The sequence below is a fragment of the Selaginella moellendorffii genome, unplaced genomic scaffold, assembly GCF_000143415.4.
Source record: "Selaginella moellendorffii unplaced genomic scaffold, v1.0 SELMOscaffold_24, whole genome shotgun sequence".
Taxonomy (NCBI): domain Eukaryota; kingdom Viridiplantae; phylum Streptophyta; class Lycopodiopsida; order Selaginellales; family Selaginellaceae; genus Selaginella; species Selaginella moellendorffii.
Window position 1 is genome coordinate 389,803 of NW_003314285.1, and position 10,349 is coordinate 400,151.

Here is a 10,349-nt window from a genome sequence, read left to right on the forward strand (position 1 = left end):
CATTCCTAGGTCTATCATTTTTGTGTGCCATGTTCTTGGTTCCGCTGAGCGCAGTGAGCGCTGCTTGTGTAAGCGGCGTTGTGAGCTGTGGTTTATGCGTCTACAAGCGGTTGCGGCATTGCGAGCGCCATTGCGAGTGGCAGTTTATGCGAGTGGCAGTTTGTGCGAGCGGCGCTACGAGCAGTTGCGGTGTTGCGAGCGGCACTGTCTTTGGTGTGGCTACCGCTTCCTCTTGATATTCGGCACTTGTGCTTCCTGGTATGTTCACCATGGAATGGCTTAGGACCACATTTAGAAATGGCATGAGGCCTTATGCCATTAGTGGTACCACTAATGGCATGAGGGCTCATACCAATTTTGTGAATGCGAAATTTCACGTGGGTGTCAATAGCATGTTTGAATAATGGCATGTGGCCTTATGCTATTTGGTATGTTATGATTTAGGCCATTCTCCAATCATTTTTTGTATGGTCTTAACTTCTTTTCTGCACTTTCAGAATGGCCTTCAGGGTTGGGGAAAAGGTTTACATTTTGAATCTGCACTTTCAGAATGGCCTTCAGGGTTGGGGAAAAGGTTTACATTTTGAATGGTGGGAAGAGAGTTGCAAAAGGGACCCTTATGTCTATGGATCGGAACTTTGTTATACACTGTCAAAGGCTTGGGGAAGGCAATGCTGCTGTATCAGTAGAGACTGTCTTCGATGGGAATGTGGTCGCTATTGAACGAGGAGAGATGGTCGTCGGGGTAAATGTTGTTGTTGCCTTGAAAAATCTGCAAAAGAAAGCAGATGTTGGGGACAGCGCAAGTGCGACGCATGTTCCCTCCGTGGATCTTAAGAACCGTGCTACATGGATTCAGGCAAAGGTGTTTCTAAACAACCTCGAGGGGGAGGTGGTAGCTGAGGGCTTAGCCACAGTTGTCGATCCAAGAGATGCGGTTGCTAATCAAGAATTGGGCTGGGATGATATTGGAGTTGCAATTTTAGAGGTTGTTGACACAGAAGAAAACAGTCTGACTATTGGAAGCATTGTGCGGTGGAAATTGAGGCACTTAGTGTTTGAGAATGTGAAGGATTCACAATCAAACACCACTACAACTGATGACAGAACATCTCTTCATGGGAAAAGAAAGTACACCTTCCTAAAGCGCAGCCAAAGGGATCTGAGCAACGAACCGAAAAGGCAGAAAATGGCGATGGAGGTTCGAATGGTCTCGACAGTTGCTTGTTGCAAGAGGAGGTGCTGTCAACATGCTGATTGGGATGCTATTGAAGAGGAGAGAGCAAGATACAAGACATTGTCCTAGAAGGCAGCTCGCAATTTTGTGTATGAGGCATTACGGTCATCTGTTGATGCTTCAGAACATCAGGTGGGGGGCATGGTTTTCCAGAGGTGTTTGGTCTGCATGAAGGCATGGAGAATCATTTATGGAGTCCCTCGAAACACATTCTACAGAATCAAAACTGAGTTCGAGGAACAAAGGGTTCAACAGGTAGTCCATGGGAACGACGGTACGCACAAAACCAAGGGTCATGTTGTATATGGAGAGGCAATCTTCAAGAGGTTTGTTGAGACATGTAGCGAGCAGCAACCACATAAAACCCGCCTCTTGGAAGATGGAACACGAGACACCCAACGAGTTCTCCCTTCCATGTATACCAAGGGGGCCATATTGGAAGATGTGAATCGGGAACTCCAGAGTAATGGCTACAGGAAGCTGAGCCAATCTAGATTTAGTAGATTGTGGAGCAACAGGTTTAGGGATGTGAGTATAGGAAAGTACTCCAGCTTTTCAAAGTGTGACGAGTGGACTGCTATCAAAATGGCTTTGTCGAAGAATTCTTGCAGCGCTCAAGAGCGAGAGACGTTGGTTAGAAGGCGGCTCGACCACAATATCGAGCAGAGAAGCTGTAGGACTGCATATTATCATAACAGGATTCTCTCCATGGAGAGACCTGACTCTTACCTCTGCATCATCCACGACAAAATGGACTAGAAAAAGACGTGCTTACCTCGACTCAATCCTGCCCTCAAGGCAATCTCTTCATCCATGCAGCTGCCTGTGTCTCTGTTTGGCATAATCGCTCATGGGCATGGTGCCCAGAACTATGGGAACTTCTTTGTACCTCTATGGGGTGGCGGGGGTGCAAACATGATGATTGCGTCCCTAGCAAAACACTTAAGGTCTCTACAAAGTGCGCAGACTGAGCTGAACGGCCAACCCTTGCATAAGGCCCTTGTCGATCGAACCCCATACAGGGTTCAGCTGGAGGAGGAGCAAAGGCTTGCAGTATCGCGTGGGGCCCCATGCCATCCCAGTGAATATGTTGGCCGTCAGATTGTAGGGTTATCATGTGAGGCCTCATGCCATTCCAACGAGGCTGGTCGCCCGGTGAATGCACAGCCTCATCCAAACGAAGCAGAATCTCAAGGAAGTTCTTGCGGCCGATGTGGCCTTCCACCCCATCTTCTGCTCCAAACAGACAATGCTGGCAGTGAGAACAAAAACATGTACGTTTTCGTGTACTTGGCGATGCTTGTTGCCAAAGGCATATTTGAAACGGTTACACTTGGCTTTCTCATGGTTTGGCACACTCATGAAGACGTCGATGCCATGTTCAGTCATCTGGAAGAGTCCCTCCGGCGATCCAATGTCCTCACCCTCCCACAACTCTACGATGAATTCCAAAATTGCATCAAAGGCACTGTTGAAGCTGCACTTGTGACAGAGGTTCCAGACTTTAAGGGGTTTGTAAGAGGCTACATCAGGGACGGATCCGAAATGCTGATTGGCCACTCCAAGCCTCTTCAGTTTCATTTCAGCATGCGTGACGGTGCTCCAGTGATGAGGTACAAGATGAGAGAATGGGACACACTGTGGCTGCCAGTGGACGGCATTGAACTCTTCAAGAGAGATCCCATAACTGGGGAACCTATGATTCCTCAGGGTTCCCCACGGCCGATGCACCCGGATGGACTCAAAGACCAGGAAAGTATAGTGGCCGGGATTAGACAGCATATTGCCTTCTGGAAGAGGGGGTTGGTGTTTGGTGGAGAATCCTATTTTAAGAGGTGCAAGCCTTTGCTCAAATACTGGGAGAAGATTATATCTGCTATCCAAAATGGGCCGGTTGTATATGAAGAATTGGAAGAGTCCTTTTGGCTAGAACCCAGAGCACCAGATAGTAGCGGAATAATGTCCTCTGGAAATGCAGTGACAGATAACGATGTTGAGGATCACTATTGTGGGCTGAGGAACAAGAAGCCAGATTCAGCATTCAATCCAGTATAGGTCTGCAAAGGAATGGTCGTGCTTGTCAGACCCAGTAATAAAAAACAAATGATATGGGTGGGGCGCTGCATCACTGATGCAGAGGAGGACACGGAAACTAACTCCTTCAATGTAACTGTGGAGTGGTTCAAGCCAAGTTCCGGATATACAAAGGATTGCCTAGAAAAGAGATGGGTGCTGAATCCAAGGGATCCCAGCATGAGCATATCGGTGGATAATGTTGTGCATGGTTGGATGCGGAAGCAGAGTGCCACCATCACCTTGCCAGACCATGCAAGAGATGCAGCAAGAGCATTCATAACCCGGGTTCAAGGTGAGATTTATTAATATTCCTTTACTAAGTTTCTAATGTATTTTATTTCAAGGTGAACAATCCGAATCTGAATCAGAGGAGGCGTGATGGCATGGCGTGATGGTGTGAGGCGTGACACCAAAAAGGAGGTGTCCACTAGCGCTTAGGTTTATAATGGTGTGTGCCCTCAGGCCTTTTACTAAATCACCTTTGAAAGAAATGCAAGCCTCTATGTCGTAAAAAAAAGGTACTAGAGAAATTCCTTAATAATATGAATGTTATTTAGTTTCATGAAAATACACTAAGGGTCAAATGAGTTAAATGACTTCTCCAGACTAGCAATGCCTCTTGCTACACCTTCACAATTAGATTCGTTAGAAAAAGATAACATTGAATAATATCTAAATGTTCTCACCATTAAGTTATATGTCTGGCTATGACGTTCATCTTGGAAAGCTCACCACACGCTCAATGAACAAACAAATAGTGTGTGCGCGCATGCCATCGCTCTTCTTTAGCTTCAGATTCGGCTTGTTCACCTTGACAATGAGATTTATTATACAACCAGATGGACTCAGTCTGGACACAAAGTCACCGCGCTAGTCACCATGCCCCAGATATGTCTAGCCCCTGGACAAAAAACATATAATTTCACGTCATTTTCAAATACTTGAAAATTTGTACCTAGTCCTATTTTACTGAATAAATCCCACTTTAACGAAATAGAGCTTATTTACGGAATGTAAAGATTATCCTGAATACAATGGTGTTCATCCCATGCCCAAATTCGCAATCTAGCATAATTTCATATTTATTAAGTTTCGAGTTAGTCTTAGAGACTAACTTTTGGTACTAAGGGTGGCTAAGGGTGAAAGCCCAAAGCATGCTCCAAATGTAAAATAGGGATAGTGGGTGGGGGTGGTTCTAAATGTATAATAAGGATAGTGGGTAGGTTAAGTATAATTAACCAATTTAAAGCATAATTTAGCTCTTGCTTGCATGTGTGGGACATAAATCCCTAAGCCCCAAAGTGGAGCTAAAAGGGTGCCATATGGTAGTGGCCGAAGCGAAAGCCAAACGAGCGTAACATGTTTGGACTAAAAGGCTCTGACTTGAAAGGTTGAGATCGGGAGTGGAATTCCCAACAAAGTGCTCAAGAAACAAGCATGAAGTGAGTAATAAAAGAGTCTAAGATGGACCCGAGATGGAGTCCGAGATGGACCTAAGATAGAGTCTGAGATGGAGTCCAAGATGGAGTCCAAGATGGACCCGAGATGGAATTTGAGATGGAGTCCGAGAAGGACCCGAGATGGAGTCCGAAGTCAAGACCGAGATCGAGACTGAGACTGGGACCAAGACCGAGACTGGGACCGAGACCGGGACCGAGACTGAGGCTGAGGCCGAGGCCGAAACCGAGCCCAAGCCTGAGTCTAAGTCCAAGTCCTAGTCCGAGTCCGAGTTTGAGTTCGAGTCTGAGAGGGTGAAAGCCCAAAGCATTTGTCTCCCAGACCCTGAGGGGTTTGGTGAGCTCCAAAAGTATAGTAGGGGGAGGACTCTAGTGGAGCCAGTTTGGCCAGGAAAGGCCAGTTTGGCCCAAGAAGGCTGTGCCCAAGTGTTGGGTGACGAGATAACCACTGGGAGGTCCAAGGCTAGAGTGAATATGGACTGTCAAGTGGGGTAGCTTGGTGAAGTGTTCAAGAGCCGGCTCTAGTTCCCTTGGGAGATCGAATGGTCGATGCTTTCAGTCCAAGTGTGGGTGGCATTACCTACTTGGATACCTGGCATGGCTCAATAGAACCTTGCTTTAAGCCCATCGCTAGAGCACCTAAAGACGGAAGGTGGGGAGAGTACATATGAGGCTTGCGTAAGGCCACGGTGTTTTGAAATGTTGTCCCAAAATCCCAGACTATGGAAAGGAAAAGGAGTGGTCCTCTGATGTAGTGACCAATGATACGGTCATGTGGTGAGGAAGTCCCAGAGGACAGTGGGATTTAGTGGTCGGGCCTATGGGCCCTATCTGTAGCGCACCTTATCTCTCTTCTCTTAAGCCAACTGGAAAAGGGGCAATTGCTTGATGAGAGAGCCCTTAGTGGCTATTTTATCCCCATTTATCTCCCAAGGTTCCAAGGATCCACGGTGACAGTATATCCAAATCTCATCCCATGATCACATGCGCTACACTCACCCCCCCTTTAGAGATGTCAATGTCCTCATTGACTATTGACTAACAACCCCTACTGAGCCAAGGGGAACCAGCACCTCCATTTCCGCACTCAATCTACCAATCCTTCCATTGTATAGATCAGCTATTCCATGTGAGGCAACTAGTCATCCACTCGTACCGCAGTCCCACGGTGGATACCTTCGTCCGTGGATACTCCACACAAGAGGAAGGACGTACGCATGGATGTCTAATACGTACCGTAGCGCACTTTATCTCTCTCCCCTTAAGCTAACTGGAAAAGGGGCAATTGCTTGATGAGAGAGCCCTTAGTGGCTATTTTATCCCTATTTATCTCCCAAGGTTCCAAGGATCCATGGTGACAGTATATTCAAATCTCATCCCATGATCACATGTGCTACACTATCCTAGTGGCAATGTTGGCAAACACGGCCATGGGCAGAAAAAGGACTTGGTGGGGACTATAAAAGGGATATTGGGGAAGGATGTTCCCCATGTCTACGGGCATCTTAAAGATGCTAAAGAGTGGATCTTGGATGGTCACTCCTGGATGGATGGCCCAATCCTTGAGAGACGGGATTGTGATGCAAGTGGTGTTGGACCACTAGTGTAACCAAGGTGAAGGGGCATGGCCTTAGCGTAACGGGCTAGTATGTTGGTGGTACTTTGGGGTGTCAGTCTTGGGACCGGGCACGTGGAGCACTTGGATTAAGTGTAAGGGATGACTGGCATGGATGCCATTCTCGGGGCTAGCAAGTCCCAAGTCCTGGATTAGACTTAAGGAGGTTGTGAATGAGACTCCTTCAAGTGGTCAGAAGTGTGGTTAAGTGACTAAAGTAGAATGGAAAAATTAGTCACTTACAATTTAGTATCAATGCTGTTCCTTAGTTTGACTTTTATTGGTGCTCAAGTATATCACCACTGGTGTTAGCATCGGAAGGTCCTAGAAGTGGGCTTATTTGTGAGGAGTAGCAAGTCGGGAAGACATGGCTCTCCACTACAGTTTATGTGTGAACTAGTAGGTGAGGTGGTGGATAGAAAAGGGCCAATAATGGAACGACTTTAGGATCTTGGGAACAATATAAGGTTTTCCTTAAAGAGTTGAGGATGTGATCCAGATGAACGTTTGACTTAGCAAACTGGCTAATGTAGTTGTGGTAAATAACTATAGTTGGGATAATGGGAAAAATAAAGACGCCAAAACCATAAAGGAGTCACAAGATTATCCTCATATAGTTAAGGTTGATGCTAATGAATTTGATACTAGAATTAATGACCATGGAAGGTCAAATACAGAAGAGGACACAAGTCCTTGAAATGGTAGCCGAGGCTACCCTTGATAAATGCTAGAACAACCCAAGGAGTTAGGGGTGTACTTAAAGGTTGAGTTGGTATTCTCATCACATGGACAAGTAATCCAAAGGGGCAAAGGTTGCCCCAGGGAATAACATCAAGTGTTGGAGTAACATTTGCAAAGATGGTTCTTGTGAGTATGACATGAATACAAGAAGTTGTATTCTAGCAAGCTAGCACCTCAAATAGAACATTATGGGTCATTAGATTTTAAAGTCCAAAAATGCTAAATGACTCAAGTAGAATCAAGGAATGGTCTTAAGGGATTGCTAAAAGCATTTGGACTGAGGTGTGTTATGCCCCACAAAGGTTAAGGAGGATCATAGAATCCAAGTATGAGAACAGTGAGTATCTCATTGATGGCGGAATGAGCCATACTAAAGTTGTAGGGAAGGTGTTCCCAAAAGAAAACAACTTTGACACAAAGTTGTGAGTAAACTCTATGGTGCAATGCTAATGGATAATTAACATGAGAAAGAACTGTATTGGTCTTGGCAAGGACCTAGACACAAGTAAGAAGTGTCATAAAGGTAGGTTTATGGAGCTGATGGTGTGGAGACACCAAATGTGCCAAGGCGTGATGCCTTAAGGTGAGTTGGTGGGTTCACAAGAACCCCTTCCCAAAGGAATCCTAATGGAAATGGGAATGGCATAGCCTATGCTGGAAGGCATGTAATTGGAGTGTGGTGACCCAGATAATGATGGAGGTGTGAAAGCACTAGTAATGAGTTGTAGGACTTGACAACTATGAGGCAACTAAACAAAAGGTGCAAAATAATTAGTTAAACTGGTAGCAGGTAGCTACCCAAGACTTCTTAATGGTATAAAGAAGTTAGATATACCCTTATAGGGGGATAAATTGCTTATATGCTAATATAATAAGTCAATGTCGTAAAAGGAAATGCTCATTAGCAAAGATGCCATCATTGGGACACCCAAACACTCTAGAACACTAGGAGGTGTTGTTTGATGTTGCGAGGGCAATAAATAAGGCCTAAAGGACTAAGTCCTTAGCGAATGATGGATAGAAAGTACTATCTAAATGTCCAAGGTTGCGAAGACAGGAGAAGCCTATCTACCCAAATTAAACAAAGCAAAAAATGGAATTTTAGCAAGGCTAGTGATGGGTATATAAAGGCCCATATGTAGCAACATTAATCCTGGTGTGTGGGATTATAAGGTGAGCATACCCGGATTGAGGAACCACTCCCTAGGCTATTGGGTAGGTTCATCCCCAAGAATACTTACTAAGGCATGGTAGAAAGTGCAAAGCCATTCTCCTAGTTTAGAGGCGAATAACCGAAGAAAATGTGTGAGGCCAAAAGCAAGTAGTAAAGGGATAGAACCAAACCATAGGAATCGAAAAGCATAACCAAGGGTGGTTATGTCAGTTGGGAGTGGAGAATCAAATAGGTGCTCGAGCATGTTGTTATTAGCAACTGTGGTGTCATGAAGAGTCTAAAGCATAGAATTGTCCATGCTAGACTATATGACAATTAGAAAGCTTGCAAAAGGAGAAGCTTTAGCAAGCTAAGGGACAGAGTTCTTTCAAAGTTCCTAAAGACAATTCTAGGTAGTGTACTACCTAGAAAGCCAAGTGTAAATGGTTTATAAAATATGCAAAATCAAACTGGCACAGCAAAAACGTGGTCTTGAAGCTTGCCATAAGGCAATGCTATCAAGGTTAGGGAAGTAGTTCCCGAGTGTTCAAAAGGATGACTTTGAACGAAAGTCGATGGTCAAAGACTTTCACACTTATGCATGAAACCATGTTACATTGGTTAGATGACTTGCTAAGCGAGAGTGGCAAGTCAGGGGAACGAATCCCCTAATTGAAGGTGCTAACTTCAAAAGGGATAGCTCATGGGGCCAAGCATGGAGGAGTCCATGCATGATTATAAACTTGTCAAGTGAGAGGACTTGGCAATTTGGAAGGACTAGGTTCCTAAGCTATGATCTGTAGCGCATTTTGGATATAAATTGGTGCACTAGCGTGGGGAGTCACACCAAGCATCTAAGGCAATGCTATTCGTAAATGCATATATGGAAGTTGGGTTTGAGTCCCAACCCTCTAGCACTTGGGTTCGAGTCCTAAATCACTAGGGTGAGGTGATGGTTTGGAATATGAGGACACTCATATTTTAGTGGCCATGGACTCTCAATGAGGAGATTGGCTTAGGAACACTGCCAAGCGGGGGATGCCCCGGAGTCATGATGCATGGTTAGATTGCTTAGAGTGAAATCTCAACATATCTAATTTGAATATTTTTGTGTAAAAGGCACCAAGGACATAGTGAATGAGATGGGGACATTTAATCTCAGTTGTTATAGATCCTTGGCCAGAAGGGCTGGCTTGGGCGCACCGCCAAGCGTGGGGGATACCCCCGGGGTCATAGTCAACAATTTAAAAGGGTTTGGAAGACTTAGTTTCTATTGGTAGACTTATTAAGGGATCAAGATGAGAGCACTAGGTGATCTTGTGGTTAAACAAGGACAAAGTCTTTGTTTGGGTTAAGGAATATGATTCTTAGTTCAAAGTGTTGAGTTGAATTATTGATAATGGTGTGGCTTGGTCAAGGTGACCAAGTGGGAAGGACACCTAAAGGGAAATTAGTTATACCGATACAATGGTATAGTAAGTCCAAGAAGTAATTTCTAGGAGAGACTCATGGGAGGGTCGTAAAGTTGGGCCATGGACGAAGCCTGTAGCAGAAAATGCTAAAGAGACCTACTAGGGGTGAGCACCCTTTGGACTTAGCAAAGTAGAGCTTTTGCCATAAAACCAAAAGGATACCTCGAGAATGGTAACGATCTTATGTTGCTTAGTGCAACAATCAATGGATAAAAGCAAAAGACTAGTGGCCAAATGTGGGCCAAAGAGTTGAGTGGAAGGAATCCAAATGGCAAAGTTAAGCATGGAATACTAAGGTGTTAGATGCTAACCGATTGTGAGAAAGGAAATATGCTTCTAAAGATGGATTCTCAAATGCTTCAAGTTGGCAAAGGTAAAAGCTCCAAGGGAGGGAGCAGCAAAGTAGCCAAATGATAGGGCCGTAGATAACTTTAGCACAACTTATGATAACTGGAACTTAGTGCCAAAGGTGGCACAAAATAGAAAGGAGGATGATAGTGCCTTTAAGTGGAGAACTTCCTAAGATGGGGAAGTGAAGTTGCATAATATGTGCAATGAAAGGTGTTGGAGGCACCAAGGAAATGTGACTTCGAGAAGA